The sequence below is a fragment of the Ambystoma mexicanum genome, chromosome 9, assembly GCF_040938575.1.
Source record: "Ambystoma mexicanum isolate Mex_15411 chromosome 9, UKY_AmexF1_1, whole genome shotgun sequence".
NCBI classification, from domain to species: domain Eukaryota; kingdom Metazoa; phylum Chordata; class Amphibia; order Caudata; family Ambystomatidae; genus Ambystoma; species Ambystoma mexicanum.
In genome coordinates this window covers 311,325,422-311,345,221 of record NC_090931.1, presented here as the reverse complement: position 1 = coordinate 311,345,221, position 19,800 = coordinate 311,325,422, and the positions used below count along the sequence as shown (strand labels likewise).

The 19,800-nt window shown below is 44.4% G+C and overlaps 1 protein-coding gene across 3 annotated transcripts in view; it reads left to right on the top strand.

The window, feature by feature from the left end:
• ZZEF1 (zinc finger ZZ-type and EF-hand domain containing 1) overlaps positions 1-19,800 on the top strand; it is a 3,309,810-nt gene that overhangs the window by 2,358,569 nt on the left and 931,441 nt on the right. The gene's annotated exons all lie outside the window — the stretch shown is intronic.

The following is a 19,800-nucleotide window of genomic DNA, read 5'->3' as shown; positions in this document are numbered from 1 at the left end:
TTGCCTGGACTCAGGCTCTGGGAAAGATCTGATATATCCTTGCAGAAGGATATGTTGGCCGAGGCAGCAAATGTTTGGCAGAATGCATACTCAAGCACACTGACAAAAAAGAAGCTAAATCACTGTTATAGTTAGTTGGCTTTAGAAAATGTGTCCGCCATTTGCCTTTTATCGCACAGACTGGATTGGTTGCCTACTGTGAGAAACTCATAGTGACACAAGTAAGACAAACAAAAATTATCACAGTTCAAGGGTGTTTATTGAACAATGAAAAATTATATACTGGTTGGAAAAATGCCTAATCTAAACCTATATTCATTTTAATTTTTATAATGTGCCACATGCCAGTGGGCCTCAGAGCGCACATAGAAGATAGATGTCGACCATCAAATAATAAATAAGGCATTCCTGGTGGCTTTGTGTCAAGATAACAAGATAAAAGGGCCAACACTTAGAAAACTATAACCAAACCTTACAACTATTACAGAAAAGGGTGTGGGATAGTTCTCAAGGAAAGAAAGAAGGGTTCTTAAATGATGAGTCAGGATGCAGTGGTTTGGGTCTCCCTTCCCCACGTTTTAACACGGGATAGGAGGGAAGTTGATGGAGCCAGTACAGACTAAGGCTCCTCAAGCACAAGACGAGAGTTCTAATGGCAGATAGTCTTCGGCTTCTCTAGCACTAGACGACAGTTCCAAGGCAGACAATCTCAGGCTTCTCTAGCGTGACACAACAGTTCTGAGGCAGACCGTCTCTGGACCGTCGATGGTCGAGTCTTGTTTCCTTAAAGTCGCTTGCCTTCGGGCCTAATGTGTTCAGATAACCAACAAAACAAAAGTTCCTTTAACAAATGAAAGGTTGTTCGCAATATTCATTGGGTGATGGGTTCTCCCGTGGGTCCCCCTCTTCTGGGCTGACTCTCATTCATATTCCTTCCCCTCTGTTATTTTTTTCTCTTCACACTTTGGGTGATAGCTTCACTCATTGGATCTCCCTTGCTCGGGCTCAGACCTCTCTGTACTGCCAGTGTTGTGAGTGTTAGCTTCACCCCCGGATTTCCCTCATCCAAGCTCGGACCCATCTTAATTTCTTAATGTCTTTGTAAAACAGTTTAGTGTATGTCCCTTTTCCGGGTTTCCTTTATCACTCCATTTGCGCGGGACCTTAGTCTTCGTCCCTCTCCTTCGGAATCCCTCCTCCCGGTTCACTTTTGCCTTTTTAAAACGTTTTAATTTGGGGTGATGACATTTCACCCTTGGATCTCCCTCTGCCGGGCTCCAACACCTCTCAATTCTTAGCCTTCCTTCACTGGGTTTACTTTGGCTCTCGAGCAGGGTGATAGTGGCTCACCCCCTCAATCCCCCTCTTCTGGGCTGACCCCTCTTTACTTTCAATATTCTCTTTCTTTTCTTTTATTCAGCTCATAGATTTCGGGAGTCACTTCTCTTGCCCTCATGCCAATTCACAAATCAAAGTCTTTCGAATGCATTGGACTTTTGTGCCACCCTCACGTATGACCACTTTGCATTCCTTTGGCAGCCTTTCTATGGCCTTCTGGTATATGTAGTTTCTGAATATCGGGCTCCACCAGAGTGTCTCGAGTTAGCACATAGCCTATCATGGGGCACAACTGAGCCTGGTTCACCATTTGTTGCCGTCTGAGGTCGGAGCAGGAGCTCCTGACCCCCGTGGGCTGCAGGAGCAGCACCCCTACGCCACCAGCACATTCGAGGGAACAAGGTAAGCCTTTGGGTTAATTAGCAGCTTCCCTGTTTGAATCGTCTGACCTGTTCTGCAGCTACAAAATCCGACTTTGCCATATTTATCTGCTGTAAGCTCCCAGTCAGCCCTTGAGGCCGTTGGGCGACTTTCTGTGCCATTAGATTTATTATTGTACCCGCAAACCACGAGGTTTGCACTTCCAAGATGGCCGCCGTTTGTCAGAATCGGCATCTACATAACACTTGAAAGTCTGTGACACCGGATTGGCTAGCCACTAGCACATACCCTGTCACTGGGAACCGGCAGGTGTTAGCCGGCCCCCACAAAGGCAATCCCAAAGGCTTGTGACTGAGCCTGACCGAGACGCTGTGCTCCTGCTAGAACCCCTACCTGCTGCTGTTTTCACAAACTCTCCCTACCTACTCCGTTGGATCCTTCCCTATGACGGCGTGTATGGCAGGTTCCATTGACCGCACCGGAACGAACACGGTATGACCATATTACACCTTGATATAATATACTGCCTGTCACTGTGCTACATAGCTGATCTTGTAGCAGTATAACAACATCACACTTGCATTCTGCTCTCCTTTGCTGATTACTGCTAGTGCGCACATATCATCTCACATGCCACAAATACTTTGCGTCTAATGTTCCCATGTTACGTACGAGTCTCCATCTGCTTATAGCCGCGACCTTCTTCGACTGTTTACAGATCCGCTGAAACCCAATCTCCTCATTTCTGCTTAGCATTCAGTGTCCTGTATACCTGCTGCAACCATACCATATACAAACTGCGTCTCAAAGGCCCTCTGTCTATGTACGTTATCAAGGTGATCGCTGCCTGTTGCCTAACCTCTATGCAGCAGCCCCAATTTGCGATAGCTCTGCCTCTCCCATCTACTAGCAAAATTCAAACCTGCAATCGCCACGCAGCGGCACTACACTGGTGCAGCCGCGCCGCTCCTAAGGGCTTGCACTGTTGTTCTCATCTGCTAAACGCTGTAACCCTAAAATGCTATAGCGCTGCTCTCTCCAACAATGCCGAACTTGTCTGCCGTATGTTGTAGATTGACCTTATAATAGTGCTGCTAGTCCTTTTACCAGTATAAAAAGTTCAAGTTTATTAATATACTTTCAGCCAAGAGGCTTTGTATATACACATACAACATAAATCACAGCCAAATATACAAAATTGCGCAATTAAAATCACATTACTGTTAGCTCCAAGAGGCCCTTAAAAATGTCCACAATTTGGGGGGGGCGTGGCCAGCAACTGAGCGATGAGGACTTGAGTCCCCGAGGCTCCTGCAGCCGCCGACAAACATCCTGCAAACAGCCTGCTATTCGTGACAAATCTGAGGAAGAAATACCCATGCGGAGCGACAAACACACGAAGAACCGCTGGGCAAAAACGGCTCTGAAATCGGCCCCTGAAACGAGAATTGAGCTGCGGAAGAAATACATGCGAAACTGGATAGGGACTGCCAAGATGTCCGCAGGCCGATGTACGAGCCCAGAGGGCCGCACATAGTGCCGAGGCGCTGATCGGAAGCCCTGCACTTATTCAGAGACCAGCTTACAAACACATGCATCGGAGCACATACAACCACTGGAACACTGCCGATTTATTCCCGGACTATGGCAGAAAACCCCAGCCTATGCGGCAGCTCCGTCCATGTGGGCCGGGCGGAACGCTGTCCGCGAGTGGAGAACTAACAAACTGACCTGAAGTGCCCGGAAGTGCCTGTTCGCCTGGAGAGTATCCTGCCGTGTCCGTGAACGTCTGCATCCAGTGGATTTTGTGGACTACTGTGGACTTTTTTTTGAACGTCTTTGTTGTTGCTCAGGAAACCAGCCCCGCCCACCTACCCAGAAATCTCTTCAAATAGGCACGGCCGCGCGCACCGAGAAGTGCCCGGAAGTGCTTGTTCGCCTGGAGAGTATCCTGCCGTGTCCGTGAACGTCTGCATCCAGTGGATTTTGTGGACGACTGTGGACATTTTTTTGAACGCCTTTCTTGTTGCTCAGGGTGAGCTTATACAGTGTTTAGATATAATCACCTTTCAAACATTCACCAAGTATTCTAAATACTTAAATCTTCATTTTTTTACATTGATAGAAACAAGCCCCGCCCACCTACCCGGAAATCTCTCCAAGTAGGCACTGCCACGCGCACCAGCACGCGCACTCACCGAGAAGTGCCCAGAAGTGCCTGCTCGCCTGTTGGCCTGGGGGACAGGGGCGTGGGCGCACGGAACCCTTCTCGCGTAATAGGAGCTTCAAACTGAGAGAGAGGGGAAGCAACCGGCATTATTTCAGGGGCACGTTAAGAGGTAAATCACTGAATAGCTGTTCTGTATCCTGTGCATGGTTGAGGGGCTTCTTATAACGCTGCAAAGATAGTCTGCGGTCTGATAGACCCGCGCCCACTCTGCAGATTTTGTAAGTGACAGTGGTTAATATTGCTGGGTACTCTGAATTTAGCCATCTCGTATGGATTGTGAGCATTAAGGGCAGCGTCTTACATGTCTGATAGACCTGCGCCCATTCTGCAGATTTTGAAGCTACAGTGGTTAAAGGTATGGTCTAGTAAAAATGTGTATTGTCCCAACGGGTCGGCCATGTTTTTTTAAGCCTAAGTGGCTCGATTTTAGAAAACTTTCCTATGGACCTTACCCGAGTTTTCGTCCATTAAACGCACGCGAAAACAAGCACCAAGAAGCCGCCATTTTCTGATAATCCTATCTTTTCCCCGATCGCCCTGGCTGACCTGCTTTTGCGGCACTAAATCAATTCCCCCGCCCCTGAGCCTGTCATCAGCAGACTCGTACCGCCCATTTCCCAACGCCAAAGCACGTCTCGTGTCAACATTCGCTGCGCTTCAGCTAATGACGTGTCGCCATGGAAATGGCAGGACGCCTCTCTCCTCAATAAGTATAAACAGACCGTTTCACAACACACAGCAGCCGATTTTCGATTCCATTCCTCTCTCTGTGTTTCTTTGAGTATTCTGTGACTCGTTTCAGTGCTCTGGTCAGCTACCTTCGCCGCTTGTAGCCCGTGTGAACAGATACCAGTACCACCGCTATCAATTATTTTAGTTTGTTTAACACACAATGGCTACAATAATGCCCTACATGTACGAGCCCGAGTATACCGAGGAGGAACTACTGGAAAGGGAAGCACGCGAAAACGATGGGGATTCGGACGGCAGTTGGCAGGACGAATCAACAGATGAAGAGCCTGGGCCTAGTCGAATGGACGGCGTCTCCACCTGGTGCACATGCAATCGGTGCAAGCTAATGCCAACTGAGGACGAGAACTGCTGCTGTCGAGAAAACTCGGGATGCCTGGCCTACATTTCGGAAGGCGAGCCACGACCGCAATGCATCACCGAGCTGCCAGACTTCAGGGCAGCCTGCCTCACACGGGCCGTGTTGAGAATAATGATGGTGCTTATGCACGAACTTCGCGCAACTGTTCGTCCTCGTAATCCGAGTAACGAGTAAGTATACTCTGCTTGTCATGCCACTCCTATTTCATGTTCTTCTACTATATCCAAAATTACATCTACATATCATTGTAACGCATGTAAGTCATTCAATAGTGTGCATTGACTAGATAGCATTTGTCCGTGTAAAATGCCATTAGTTACAAGAATTGTCATTGACAACAAACGTTTATTAAACTTATCTGGGTCATTTAAAAACAGTTTGTTTCATTCCTTTTCACAGGTGGTACAGGCTGGTGGCCTATCGTTCCTTTACATGGTGGCTTCACGGGAGGCTTGGACACCGAGTTCGAAGAGTGATACCCGCCTGTGCCGTTCGTGCCATTAGAGAAACGTTCCCGACTGACAGCGGTCAGTACAGGGTATTTTCTCTCGCTGTGCTGCAACCTGACCTGTATAATCTTTAAAGTCTTGTATTTTTGTTTCATGAAAATAAGATACAAAATAAAACACCACATATATTTTAACAACGTTTGTCTCGATTTTTTAAATGAATCAAGTGTGTCTCCATTCAAGGATGGACGTCAGACATCTGTGCTCCGAATGGGTGAAGGTCTGGTTGCTGTGATGCAGGGTGGTCACTATCTAAGCTAACATAACATATTCTCGATAATGCATGAACTAAATAACACTTGTTCAAAGTCTTTCAGTAGGTTATGTCTCTATAAAAGTCACACATATATCTATACTAACAATTACCATTGGATTATACAGGCCTTAGGGTCTTGGCCACTATAATACACCGGTTGAAGTGTGGGTCTGTGCTCACAAGAATCTCCGGTATGTGGCATTTGTTATTGATAAGCAACGATATACTATCATTGATATAAAGGCGATATACTGTATATTGATATAAAGGCGGTTCGCGCCGGTGGATGCGCGCTGGCATGGGGGGCTGTCCGGGGCGCAAACGGCCAAGGTGCCAAACTACATGTACACTTCAAAAGGTGTCCCACTCCAAGGGGCCATCGGTCACATGGCCTCCTCAGACCCCGTGTCTCCAGGCAGGCCTCCCCTGAGGCAGGCCGCCCCCCTGCAATCCACATAAGTGTGTCTCCATTCAGCAGTCTTCCTGTGCCTTATCTGCACGCCCCAGGGCCATCCATCCCACCCCCCTCTATCAAAGGCGGTTCACACCCGTGGATGCGCGCTGGCATGGGGGGCTGTCCGGGGCGCAAAAGGCCAAGGTGCCAAACTGCATGTACACTTCAATAGGTGTCCCACGCCAAGGGGCCATCGGTCACATGGCCTCCTCAGACCCCGTGTCTCCAGGAAGTTCAGGCCTTCCCTGAGGCAGGCCGCCCCCCTAATACCACGACATACATACGTCATTCATTCACAAACACACCCCAGTTTCTAATACTTTAAAAACCACTCGATATGTCTCATGAGAACATCTTTGTGCTTTGCAAGTCAACTCTTGAACGTGCTACCTGGGAACCACTGAGATCTATGCTAATCTGCTCGTCGTCGTGCTATCCGTGAACTTCTGTGACCGCTTCGAGCATACCCATCAGTGCGCTACCTGTGGCCATCCACCTATTCTCCCGCAAAACATACTGCTCTGCTTGCTGAACCCAACTGTTTGTTGGTCAAGGTAAGGCCATGTATCCTGGTTATATTTCGCAGATTTTTAAATTTCTATCTATTTTCGAGTAGAGTACACAATAGTGCTATGTTCATTGGTCTCATTGGTATTGACTTGAGTTTCCATTGCTATGCTATCAATAGATCTATTTATTTTCATCTGTGACTATTGTGATTGAATTGCATCCTTCGGGGGTCCAGTCAATAATGTTAGCATGTTTCCTTCTCGTGCAAGACAGAACATCCAAGGGACGAGTCACATGTTCAGATTTCAGTCACATCAATTATACATTCCTGCAATTTATGCAAATACTTAGCAGCACATAATGAACTGGTATAGTTCCTGCGACCAAAACAAACCTTGCATTGATCATTGTATGATTCATTTACTTTTGTATCAAATCTTTACTCTTGAAGATTGTATAATAATGTCGATATTTACTTTTCAGATTTATCAACAATGCCTGCCTGTTCGATTAGCGGTTGCCCTTCGAAGACACATGCGAAATCTGAAGGAACTACAATGCATGTATTCCCGAAAACTGTTGATCGAATAAGAGAATGGGTCAGACATTGCGGATATCCACTGGATGAGCTGGAAAGTAGAGTCCAACAAGTCTTAGAGGACAAGAGGGGTGATCGATACCGCATCTGCAGCCGGCACTTTTCCTTGGACATGTACACAACATCTTGGGTAACAAAGAAGAATAAACGGCGAACGACACGGAAATTGCGCGAAAACGCCATTCCCACTCTATTCGTCCACATTCCGCCACCGGTGAGTCAAGTGTCCGGATTTAGCTTTAGGCCTTGCGGTAGTGTGTAGCCGAATGGATTAATTGATATTGTAGGTGTTCTATCCCTTGTAATAATTTCGATATTGATATGAGTGTATAGTTTTTTGAATAATGACATTTATCAATATATTCCTTTTCGATTTCATAACCCACAAACGCAATGTATATATATATGGGGACAGGGAACTGTGCTGTATTGAGCATTTTTCAAGTATTCTGTCGGCTTACATGGCTATTTTTAATATTGGCATTTCATTATCAATCATTAATTGACCTTTACAACTTCTTGACTATCCCTTGAATCTGAAGCAAGAACATTCTACATCCTTGACGTGGTCGCAGTTATCAACCACTTCTAGCGCGTATCAGGTAATCTTACTAGGCTAATCCGCTACATACTTGTTTTATGCATGTCAAGTAATAGTTTTATTCTATCGTGTAATTATTTTACCGAATGTTTGGTTACTGCTTTCCAATTAATATACACCTTAGTTATCGTCCACTGGTGTTTGTTTTCAGTTATAATTAGTGTTATCCATACTAATGCAAGTACTGTCTTTCAGGGAGATGCTGAAGCGTCCGCCACATCTACAACGTTTCTAGATGTTCCTCACCAGCAGGAGGTATGGATACTGACAGCTCCATCGAGCGTCATCATCAGAGCTGGAATTCTTGTCGTTTGATTGTTCTACACAATGTTTCATTCGTGGTTAGCCGTTGATATGTACCTGTGCTGTCGACCCCACGTGTATGTTATGTTTTCACAATTGTAATCCTCACTAATGCAAGTACTATGTTTCAGGCAGTTGATGGAGCGTCAACCCCTGCACTTGATGCAGAGCCTGACATTCAAGTATACGAATCGGCGCAACAGCTTTCGGAAGTGCGCACTACATTTGCAACATCCATAGATATTCTTCAGCAGCAGGAGGTATGGATACTGACAGCTCCATCGAGCGTCATCATCAGAGCTGGAATTCTTGTCGTTTGATTGTTCTACACAATGTTTCATTCGTGGTTAGCCGTTGATATGTACCTGTGCTGTCGACCCCAGGTGTATGTTATGTTTTCACAATTGTAATCCTCACTAATGCAAGTACTATGTTTCAGGCAGTTGATGGAGCGTCAACCCCTGCACTTGATGCAGAGCCTGACATTCAAGTATACGAATCGGCGCAACAGCTTTCGGAAGTGCGCACTACATTTGCAACATCCATAGATATTCTTCAGCAGCACGAGGTATGGATAATGACAGCTCCATCATGCGTGATCATATAACGTGATTCCATTTGCTATACTTTCTTCCCTATTAACGCAAGTGCTGTGTTTCAGGGAGACGAGGGAGCTTCCACCACAATCACAACATCTCATTTAGATGATGCAGATGTGAAGGAATCGTTGAAATAAGTCGATGAAATGTGATCATATTTGGATTTTCCTTGATTCTTTTGGACAATGCATCATTTGCGGTTATCTCTTTATATGTACCTGTGCCGTCGACCCCAAGTGTGTGTTTTGTTTCCAATATTGAAAAGCATACTAATGCAAGTACTGTGTTTCAGGGAGATGCGGATGCCTCCTCTCCAATACAACCATTCATGGCAGTCCATGCAGAGCCAGAGGTATGGATACTGACAGTTCCATTGAAATAGATCATCACTGGTCGAATACTTGTCCTTTGATTGTTGCACACAATGTTTAAATCGTATTTGGCTATTGAGATGTACCTGTGTGTTTGTCCTCACGTGTGTTTTATGCTAACAATATTTTGATACATAGTAATGAAAGTACTATGTTTCAGGGAGACGATGGAGCCTCATTCCGTGCTGTCTATGCGGATACAGAAAATATAGTCCTTGCAGCGCAAGAGGAAGGGAGGACATGCGGAAACGAATCGGAGCTACAGCGTGCAGATGTTGAAAGTCGAGTCAAAAAAGTTGCAAAGAAAAAAAAACAAAAAAAGGTTAGTTACAAACAGTTCATAACTTTAAAAAAATGTTTGTGCTGGGGACTATTTTATGTTTTTTTCCAGTCAATTCTACTACACTCCATCTTGTGTTTAAACTGAACATCCCTTTTCCAATCTCTCCTCCAGTTACCCGTGGGTGTCAGAACTATACACACACAGACAGTGAAGCGAATGAGAGATGTGGCTTGCCAGACCGTGTACACTATGGAGGAACTATTAATTCAGGCGAGGCGTGTTCAGGCTCGAGATGCTCATGTCCAATGGCCAGAACATGAATTAACTGTGTTTGGAGACTACAGCAAAGTTGCCTTGGACCATAGCTACAGTGCGACCGCACCACCACAAGAAGATGTTATTGAATGTATTGAAGATAGCTCTGAAGTAGTTGCAGATCAATTTACACAATCTACACCCGCCAAAAATTTGCCACCAAAAAACCTGTCGACATTGTTGTGTTCTCCCATCAATGTTGAAGTAAAAGATGTTGAAATGACAGTGAATGAACCAGCCGCAGCATCCATAGACGCATCACAACTTGATATCAGCGATATTACTTTCAAATTTGTTGAAATCTCCACAACGTCAAAGGCCGAAACAACGTTCATGCAGGATGACAGTCTAATGAAAGAGAGCAAATACATTGTATTCGACAGTTGTTTGATTGAAATTATAAGTATGCTGAAATGTGTGCGTTCCATTAGAGGGAAAGTATGTGGGAAGCCATTGATTAATGTGACTCGTCATATAAAAGCCAGTAACGTCAAAATAAATGCCGCCTGTAGATTAAATCATAGGTTCTCATGGTCTGCACAACCAATGCTGGGGAAAATGCCAGCAGGCAATCTACTGTGTGCAGCTGCATCACTTTTTAGTGGCTCCAGTTTTAGAAAGTTAGAGGCTTTCTTTCAGTTTGTGGGACTCCATTTCATTTCTAAAGCGCTGTACTACACATACCAACGTGATTATCTGTTTCCGGCCATTAGTGATGCTTGGAAAATTGAACAATTGTCTCTAGCAAGTACATTCGAAGGCAAACGATTCAGGCTAGCCGGCGATGGACAGTGCGACAGCCCTGGATTTTCTGCCAAGTACTGCACCTACCACTTTCAGGACATGGATAGTAAGAAAATTGTGAGTTCGGTGGTCGTGCAGGTAACACAATGTACATCGTCAGTGGCCATGGAGAAATTAGGTCGTGCAGGTAACACAATGTACATCGTCAGTGGCCATGGAGAAACTAGGTTTTATAAAATCAGTGGAATATCTACAATCGAGGGGAATGCACATCGACCTCATAGCCACGGATAGACACGTTTCAATTGCCAAGACAATGAGAGAGCAGTTCCCACATATTAAACATCAATTTGACGTATGGCATCTTGCTAAATCAATCAATAAGAAAATCTCGGCTGCAGGAAAAAAAAAAAGGTTTTGAAAGTATTTTGCAGTGGTCACATTCTATCAACAACCATCTTTGGTGGAGCTCAAAAACTTGTGAGGGGTCAGTGGAAATATTACTTGAAAAATGGCGGTCACTGATGCACCACTGTACCAACGTTCACCGCTGGACAGCAAATGAACATTTCCAACAATGTGAACATGGCCCTTTGTCCCCAGAGGAGGCACGGAAGAAGAAGTGGTTGATTCCATCTTCACCGACACACAAAGCCATTGAGAAGATTGTTTTCGACAAAACTCTATCAAGAGATTTGAGAGGGCTGACAGAATTCTGTCACACAGGAGATTTGGAGGTGTTCCACAATATGTGCCTAAAGTACAGGCCAAAGCGCTTGCATTTTAGCTTTCGGGGCATGAAACATCGCACTCTACTAGCGATCTTGGCCCATAACAGCAATGTCGGACGTGAACAATCTAGGACTAGGGGTAAAGTAAGGATGCCTCGCTACACTAAGGTGTTTTCGAAACGAAGGAAGCAATGGGTGATCAAACCAGTGTATGATGAAATGCAGTTCGACTTTGTGAAAGGCCTTATTGTTGCTGTGTTAGAGAAGCACAGATATGGAATTTTGGACGTTTCTGTGCAGAGCAGTGATCCATTGCCAGCGAACATTGCGACTGTGCCATGCCCACCCGATGCACAGCTGATTGTGAAGTACAAATCCCGGTTTAAATAATTGCAATACGATTGTCTTTTTGTAAATAAATGTTATTGTACAGTGTACCTGTAAACCTAACCCCTAACTTCACCATCATGGGTGGCGAACAAGCTGGGTGTCATCTTTGAATTCTCTCTATTCACCTCACATATGTGTATGTATATATTTTTCTCATGTCTCATCTAATGTAAATGTAAATGCTGCGCACTGTTAACGGAGGGGAGGCTTGCGTATTGCAAATAATAAAACAAACAAACAATAAATCTCACTTTTAACTCAACTCCTGTGGTACTTTATACTTTGCCTGACCTTCCGCCAAAAATTAAATGTCTCAATTTGGGCTGCAAAGCTCGCAGACAACGGGGACAAAATTGGGGCACTTAGAACGCGCCAGCCAAGCGGGCCGTGGCATTTGGGAGAGAAGCCAGTTCGCATTTGCACATTGAGGCGCACTACATAGACGGATTCTAAACTTCAAGTTCTCATAGATGCCTATACTACGTGATGTTGCAAATAAAGAATGCGAAGGACAGCGCCCAGATGAGGCCCACAAGTCGCACTGGAAGTATAAGGGTCTATTGTTTTTTGACCTTGAGACAGGGGCCATGCCGAAAGAACTACATTTGAAGGGAGTGCGCAATTACGTAAGAGACGATAAGGCAGAAAATTCAGAAACTAGACCGAGTTTCAGTTTTAGGTCAGTATACGAAAAATCATTGTTAAGAGCACGGTCCGTTTTACAGACTGCATTACGAAGCGACACAATGGAAATTTCAAATATAATGTAAGTAAATCTTTACACGCTTTTATACCGGAATGAAGATTTAATGAATGGATGCATGAATAAATGAATGAATGAAGAGCTAGGAAAAGCAAGTAAAACTGTTCGTAGTGGGCACATGGGCAGGCAGGTCCACTGGTCTCACCGATCTCGCTCCATGGCCCAGCCACTTTTCACTGCACTACGGGACTGTCTCTGTATCCTTCAGCCCCTTCTCCCGGCATTTACCTTGCACTTGCCACCAGCTGGCCCTATTATTTAATTTGTATTCAACTAACCTTGTACAGCCCATCCCCATGCGCGATCAGAAAGACACCTGGCCTAGTAGGATCGTTGTCTGTCTGCCCTTGTTCCCCACCTGCCTCGTCACGCCTAGTAACACTTGAGTATAGGCGCGTTACAAATGCCCTATAATATATCATATCATTCCTCACGCATGTAGACTGTCGTTTATCATTGTGTGTTGGCCTCGTTTTATCTCGTTACTTTTCGCATTGATTTTAGAGACGAACATACTCCATTGAACTACCCTTGCAAGCAAATAGTTTCTGATCGGCCGTAATAAATACAATGAGTAATATTAATGAAGTTCGGCTAGCGAGACTAATTATCATTTTTTGTTTTCATAACAGGTATTTGATCCCTTACTGCCACTGCCATCTGTTTGAGACACCGGCGGATGGATTCTTCAGCAGACACCTGCAGCTTCGTGTCAACAACTGGAGCACGATCACCATATTATGGGACGATCGCCAAGGGCCCACATGCCCTTACGCTGTACTAGTGGCTAGAAGCAACATATCAACCTTTAGGATGGACTAGTGCCTAGTTGATGGAACAGCCTTGCGGTTCACCGTGCTTCCAAAGTGATTCTTTTTACGAAAATGAACACCCTGTGTACCATAAAGGAACAGCGCGTGACTCGAGATGAAACGGAACAGTTATTGCGGATACAGATAAAAGAAAATAAATGGCTTCCGGAGTTCATATGTCAATTGCAGAATATTCTCTAAACATTTAATGTCAAATAAATGTACTTTACCAAATGTACCGTGTTGCTGTTTCATTTTAAAGTACAGTTTCATATTCCGAGTTGTGGCGCGCTGTGTTGTGAGTTGATCTGTGTTGGTTTCCGGGTTCTGTGTGAAGTCGCGTAGAAGACGACTGGGCGCGTTTGCCTACGCAGCACAGTAACGTCACGGGGAGAGGCGGGGAATATGAATGTTTTGATAATGTCAGGCTCAGGGGCGGGGGAATTGATTTAGTGCCGCAAAAGCAGGTCAGCCAGGGCGATCGGGGAAAAGATAGGATTATCAGAAAATGGCAGCTCCCTGGTGCTTGTTTTCGCGTGCGTTTAATGGATGAAAACTCGGGTAAGGTCCATCGGAAAGTTTTCTAAAATCGAGCCACTTAGGCTTAAAAAAACATGGCCGACCCGTTGGGACAATAACATTTTTTACTAGACCATGCCTTTAATATTGCTGGGTACTTTGTAATTTAGCCATCCCGTATGGACTGCGAGCACTAAGGGCAGCCCCTTATATGTGCTACACACTATACCGGTATAAATGAAGAATTGTCTTTATTTTGTGTGTGGGTGTGGGGACTGATACAACGCCGCTTAGAAAGTTGGTGGTCCGAAAGACCTGCGCCCATTCAGCAGATTTCGCAAGTTACAGTGGTTAATATTGCTAGGTACTTTGTAATTTAGCCAAATCGTATGGACTGTGAGCACTAAGGGCAGTGCTACACACTATACCGGCATAAATGAAGAATTGAGTGTATTATGTGCGTGGTTGAAGGGTCTGATATAAGGATGCAAAGAAAGTTGGTGCCTTACAAGAATCTTCACCCATTCTGTAAGATTTTGTAAGATTAAGAAGTTTATACTGCCGGGCGCTTTGCTACTAAGTCACGCTGTATTGGACTGTACGCCCAAAGGGCAGTGCTTCACCCACAGGATATACTACATTCTCATAAGTGAAAGTAACTTGGTAAACCAAATAAAGGGAGAAATGCGTAGGGGGGAGGAGTTATCAGAGTACAGAAAGGTGTTATTTAGCGAATGTCGGCTAGGTGACTCGAGTGGGAGAAAAGGAAAATAACGGGAAGGAAAAATTGTAAAAAGCAAAGTGGTGTACAAGGGCGAGGGTGACCCTGCTTCTGGAGCATGGTGGGAACCCTAAGGAGTGGCAAGATACCAACGTTGCGCGAGCCACAAAAAAAAACTTGAGAGGCAAAACACAAGAGTTAAACCTGAGAGGCAAAACACAATAATTGCAAGTGGGACCTTTGTATTCACACACACAATTAATCCCCTAGTGACAAGCCCCTGCCTCATTAAAATGAATGATGAAGATACCAGGGGTGTGTTGGGGCGGCCGAGACAGACAAATGGTAACTAAGTGGAATTGAATTCCTGCCATTACCAAATGCACTAAGCGAACGGATAAAGGCCCAAATGGAGTCATTTAAGAAGATAGATTTTATAGGAAAGACAGCGCAGAAAAGCTTTTTAAGCATGCAAGAAATACCCGTAAGGCCCTCGGCCCTAAACATGGACGACACCATGCCTTCTACACCCCAGCTGGATACGTCCCTTCTGGCCCCTGTAGTGTCTGCTGAGGTGGACAGAAGGGTTAGGCTCTCAACGGGGCCCTTTACCCCAGCAAGGGCTAGGGGAGGAGGCCTCGAAAATGTGCACCTACATAAATCTATCATTGGAAGAATGGAGGAGCACGAGACACCTCTAAAACCTCGGCACCGTGAGAATATTATGGGGCAAACGATGGGCATGTTCGGAGGTGGGGAAATGGGAGATGACAAGTCAACGTCACACAAATGCTCTAGTCCGACCTATCCCACCCCCCCCAGGAGTCGAGAGAGTAATCAGCCCAATAAGGAACTCGACATGGATGAAATCATGTCAGAACCTGAGTCCTTTCCGGTCCTAACCAGGATTCTTAATCTCCTGGATAAGGGGCACGAAAGGACCCACGGGGAGATACAGGAATTAAGATTCATGATGGTAGAATGTACAGAAAAACTAAGCAGGCTGGAAGGGTTTATACATGCAGAAAAGAAACCCCTATAAACACACCAAAGGACATTAAGATGACGCTTAACAAAGGCTCCCAAACAGAGAATGAAGATAGAGCGGATAAGGCTCTGGCAGTAGATAAAAGTAATAACTCTTTGCCCCCAAGAGAGATCCCTACGGGATGAATCTGCCCTGTGAGAATGAAAGTAAGGGAAAAATAACTTGGGAAGACGTGAACGAACTAAAAAGAATGATAATAATGAATCAAGAAAAGATTAAAACTGTGGAAAATCAAAGCGAAAGCATGCTGGGAAAGATAAAAAATAACACACAGATCAGATAGCAGGGAATAAGCCGGACAGTTCATCGGGACTGTTGGAGGTGATGAAGGATGAGGCTGCTCAAATTCTAGTACAGAAGCAGATATCTGGGGGAGATTAAAATCAGGAAGAAAAGACCACGTTTGTGTATGTAATCACACACAGAGAAAAGAAAATGCGAGCAAGGGCCCTTAAAAGAAGTGCAAAGAGTGAGAAGGGGGGAAATACAATGGCGACTAAAAAACTGAAAAACCAACCCTCTCCCAAGATGAAAAACATTAACACAAACATTAAAGACATATGTAGCTTATCAAAAGAGGGAGGACTATTAGACTTCACCCAGCTAAATGAAGAAAGTAAATTAGCTTTGGAGGTGAAGGAAATGCTGGACAGACAGGAATTAATCAAGAAGGGTGTCATAGACTGTACAGTAGGAAGTGTATTGGAGATAAATGGTAATGAATATGGACAAGTCAAGAATACCCTCTCAGAAGCTATGAACCACAAAGGGAAAATCAGTAAAGCTAATCCAAAAAATAAAAAAAAACTGAAGTAAACAAAAAAGACCAAAAGAAGCAGAACGGAAGTAAATTAGAAGGACCCAAGGAGGAAGGGAGTATCCAGCAGTTTTTTGGCTTAAAAAATAAGGAAAAGCTAATAATAGAAAGAGTGCCCGAAATGGTAGATGGAGCAGCAGAAAATAAAATAGTCCCTAAGGCAGTAGACAACCTTAACAACCATATCAGCTCTATACAGCATGAGGGAATGGAACCTGCGGGAGGGCAAGATACGGAGGACCCTTATACCAGTGAGTCGCCAGTGATCCCTAGTGAAGACATCAAAAAAACTGGTACAAGAAGCGCTCATCAAAATCCTTCAAAACCCCTCTAAGTTTGGACCCTCTTTTCCATCTGCATTATCATTATCTGACTGCAAAGGGTACGAGGGAGAACAGCAGAGGATCCCTTCGCAAGAGATAGTGGAAGAAAATAAAAAACTGAATGAACAGCTACCAAAGGCCCAAATGAATGAAGTTGGTCCAGACATACGGGCGACTCTAGGGAAACAAGGGCCTGTTTTGACAAATACACAGGATAGTGTGATGGACAGGGGAGAGGTATGTAAGGATGGGGGACCAACTGTAAATAAAATCCAAAATGAGGCTAAGGGATTTGAAGAGCGGATCCGGGAGATAGCCGAAATGTGAAACATAAAACAGGGCCTTGAACAAGGTAGAGAATATAAACGAGATAAGGATGGTAAGAGGGACAGTGAGAGGGGTGAGAATAGGGAGAGGGAGACAGGTAGACACTCAAGGGCAGAGGGGCAAGATCCAACGCTATATAGTGCTTGTCCAAAAGACCGAAGAGAATGGAGGGAGCCGAAATTTGTGGACGACCCCAGCGTCATATTGAATTTCATGCTTACAATAGGAGGACCCCGTCTGTAAATCGAGGGCCGATTCTCTCTCTGTTTAACGAAATACCTCGGCTCTCCCTAATCTCATCCAGTAAGGTCATTGACTATATACACCCAAAAAGATATGACTGTGTAAGGATTGTGTTCCATTCAAGAGCAACATATGAACTTGCTCTTACTGAAGGAGTGGCACTACAAAGATTTGGGTATGATATAGTACATTTCAGTCAGGGTTCAGGGAAACAACAGAGAGGGGAGATGGGCGGGTATCCCAGCGAGGTGCAGGGGAGAAATAATCGAGAAGGAGTAAGAGATACGAACACAGAGATGCATGCAAATGAGGTGGCTGAGCTCAGATGGTTGGCATTGACCTTGAGAGAATCAATCTCCAAGATTCAATGCCTGAAAGACTCCCCCTAGAGCACTGCAAAGCTCACTTTCATGGAACTCCAGGGGATCGCAAGCTCTACTGTATTCTTATGATACGTGCTCGGCGCTCTGTTTATTTGTTCCTATGCATACAAGAAACGTGGGCCGAGACCCCGATAGTATTAGATGGTTTCACTGTCTTTCAGGAACCAGCCCAAAAAAAACCCAAGGGGAGACCGTCTGGGGGCCTCTTAATCGCAATTAAGAACAATATAGACTTTACAACCCTAAAAAATCTCCACATAAATAAAGGGTATATAGCTGTCCTAGTGAAAATAGGGCACAGGAAACTACCCATGTTCCTTTTAATTATAAACATATACTGGCAACCTGAATGCGACCTAAAGGCAAACATCGAGGCAATAGATCTTGTAATACGGGAATTTCAGGACATGAATAAGAAACTGTATATTATTATGTGTGGGGATTTTAATTCTGAAATATGTTTGGAAGAAGGCACGAATGAATGTAGGGTTGGACGGTTGATTAGTGAAAGGGTTGACACGGAAACATCAACAGGGGGACATATGGGCCCATTTTTTGGGAGGATGGGGGCTGCAAGGCGTAAAAGATCTAATGGAAGACTCAATGGACAAATCAACATGGTCAAATGGAAAGTGGCTATCCACTATAGACTATATTTTTGTCTGTACCAACACTTTTACCCTCGTCCAGGATTTTGTCTTGATCAGTACAAAGGAGAGCGACCACAAAATGTTAAAGATGACACTGCTGGTAGATACGGATAGGGGCGAGGCACAAAATTATAATATAAGATTAGCAGTGAATGCCCAATTGAATAGAATTGCATGGCATAAAACGAATATTGAGGAAGTCCATATACTCTTCCAGGCAGGTTTCCAAAATAACGTGTATGCCCAAAAAAAAAAGTAGTATTTCCCACGACTCCTTTGTGAACTATATTGAATATGTAATCCGAGGGAAAGCAGGGATAAAGAAAAATGCAAAAAGTAAAGAACGGCACAAGCACGCATATTCTGAAGAAATGAAAATACTTAAGCAGGTTAGAAATCGTGAAATTCGCAGTTTTCGCAGGCATCATGAATGCTCTTATTCAGAGGCGGAATCGCGGGAATTTCACGCAGTAAAAAATAAATGGAAAAATAAATTAAGGTGCCTGCGTGCAAAGCTTTATCAGTGAGACGCAGAGGATATGTTAAGATCGTTGTGTGATGTAAATACTCTGAGATTTTGGACTCTGCTTAATAATGGAGGGATAGATCAAACTAAAGCCCAAACAACATGTATCAACTCGGAGAAATGGGAAGGACACTTTAGTAGCCTGTATAGCCCCCAAGTGTGGCATGGATTCCATCGCCAGATATTGAAAATGCCACATGGAATATCCCTGTCTGTGTAAAGGAAATTGAAGATATTATTGTGAAAAGCTCTCCATCCAGGGCTCCCGGCCCAAATTTGCTCTGTAACTAGGTTTTGAAGGGGAATGCTAATTTATGGGCCAAAATGCTATTTCTTTTTGTCAAAGACATCCTCAAGGTACAACTCTTTCCAAATTGCTGGAGAATGTCATATATAGTTCTAATCTATAAGAATGGGGATAGGGCTCTACCCACTAGTTAAAGACCAATAGCCCTGTTGGACGTTGATTTCAAAATATTCTCAAGCCTTGTTTTAGAGCACATTCGAAGTTGGATGGATAAATGTAATATTCTGTCGCCTTTCCAGTTCGGATTTAGAAATAACGTGGGTACAGATGCAGGAGGACTACTAATTAACATCATGCAAAAAGCGGCGTGGACTGCTGAAAATCTTCCTATCTACTTAACGTTAATTGATTTAACATCAGCTTTTGATCTAGTGGATAGATAAATCCTGTGGACCAAATTAGCCAATTTAGGGATGCCAGCTCCTCCGTTGTCAATTGTATATAACATGCATGAAGACTCTAGATTAAAGGTGCGACTTAGTGTGGAGGGAAACCTATCACAAGAAATCGGGGTTAAAAATGGCCTCCGGCAAGGGTGCATATATGCTCCGACAATATTTAATTAATTTTTTTCTGACATGGGAGGGAGCTTTAAAAAGTTGGCCATAAATTCACCTAAAGTTGAGGGCACTAAGAG